Source organism: Aquarana catesbeiana, linkage group LG03 (assembly GCF_042186555.1).
Source record: "Aquarana catesbeiana isolate 2022-GZ linkage group LG03, ASM4218655v1, whole genome shotgun sequence".
NCBI classification, from domain to species: domain Eukaryota; kingdom Metazoa; phylum Chordata; class Amphibia; order Anura; family Ranidae; genus Aquarana; species Aquarana catesbeiana.
Window position 1 is genome coordinate 612,889,646 of NC_133326.1, and position 1,826 is coordinate 612,891,471.

Consider the following 1,826-nt stretch of genomic DNA (forward strand, 5'->3'; position numbering starts at 1 on the left):
TATTTTTCTTCATTTATATATCCACACCTAGGACTTAAATTGTGAGAGGAGAGACGTGACTTTCTCAAGCTCCAAAATGTAAAAAGTCATTCTTATGGATCCTTTTATTAGAACAAGCTTCAATAATTTGCCAAAAAGGTCCACAGATGCAAATCTACACAATTATACATCGCACATGGATTTTATTATGTTAGGATTTTCCAATTTCCCAGGCCTGGAAATTCATTTCATTGTGTTTTTCGTTATCTCTTATATCATTATTTTGATGGCAAATTCATTCCTGATTATTCTTACCTATGTGAGCAGTTGTCTGACATCACCCATGTACTTTTTCCTGGCTAACCTTGCCTGCCTGGATATCGTATACACTTCCACTACTTCACCCAAACTCATAAATATCTTTGTAATTTCCAGTAATTCAATATCATTATCAGAATGCATAACACAGTATACTTTTTAGTTGCATTTACATCTACAGAATATTTTCTTCTTACAGTTATGTCTTATGATCGATACATTGCTGTCTGTAGACCTCTGCATTATTCAGCTCTCCTTAATAGGACATTCTGTAGAGCAACTTCTTTGAGTGTTTGGATAATTGGTTTTATCGCCTGTGTACCTATTGCAGTTACAACATCTCAGAATCTCTACTGTTCCTCCAATGTAATTAATCATTTCTTCTGTGATATTGCTACCCTGCTAGAGCTCTCTTGCACCAACACCGCCATTACCCAGAATATCATACTTACAGAAGGAGTTTTGTTACTAACAACATGTTTTCTGCCCACTATAATCTCCTATGTCTTTATCATCTCAAATATTGTTAAAATAAAAACTTCAGAAGGGAAACACAAAGCTTTTTCAACCTGTAATTCCCACCTGACCACTGTGACTTTGTTCTACTCTGTGATTTTTGTACTGTACATGATACCTAGATCAGCTATCACCCAAAACCAGCGCAAAGTGATGGGTGTCCTCTTTGCCAATGTCATTCCCATGCTGAACCTGCTAATATACAGCCTCAGAAATAAGGATGTAAAAAAGGCATGGTGAAACATAAGGAAGCAGAGATTTATGTAGTGTATTAGCTGTTTATGATTAGTGATGAGCAGAGTGATTTTGCTCATTTTATTTTGGCGATCATTTCCAAATTTGCAGTTATTAAAATTTTGCTAAAGCAGAAACTCACAATTTTGCTCATTTTACTGCTGGTGTAAAATTTATTTTAAAAAATTCCTTTTTGGAGGTTCAGTTTAATTGTTTTGTTTTAATTAAAATTTTTCTTTCCCCTGTCTTTTTTCTTATGTCTATGAAAAGAAACATGTAACATAAAATGTTTATGGGGGTCTTTTTTCAGCACAAGAACAGGTCCAGGATAGTTAAGGTGACAGTTAAGTCCTATGGCAACCTTTCAAAACCGTAAAATCCCAACATAATTTTGCCTTCCTATTAGCTCTAATGTATGTACTCAACATGACAATAATTTGATGAAATCTTCAGATTATTGCCAAAATTTGATGAAAAGGGGAACTTCCAATTTATCTTATCTCTAATAAATGATCCCTGATGAAAGTGAAGAGGCAGTTACATATAGAGCGAAAGGGCAGTTGTGCATGAAAGTCTCCATGCAGATGGAGATCACAATATTTATCCTGTCAGGCTGGTTACTTACATGGCAACTGGAGAGCTAGGGCTATCCAATAAACCAAAAAATGGTAACTGACTAACTGTGCTCTTTAAAACAGTGTTTATAGTTTCATGTAATGAGTGACAACAGGCTTATTTATCAAAAAAGATCACATTTTTATACCACCCTCAAGGTCATC

At 34.9% G+C, this 1,826-nt stretch overlaps 1 pseudogene; it reads left to right on the top strand.

Annotated features, from left to right (window-relative positions):
* Positions 1-277: 277 nt before the first annotated feature.
* On the top strand, positions 278-1,053 carry LOC141134027 (olfactory receptor 5AR1-like; annotated as a pseudogene).
* The last annotated feature ends 773 nt before the right edge of the window (positions 1,054-1,826 follow it).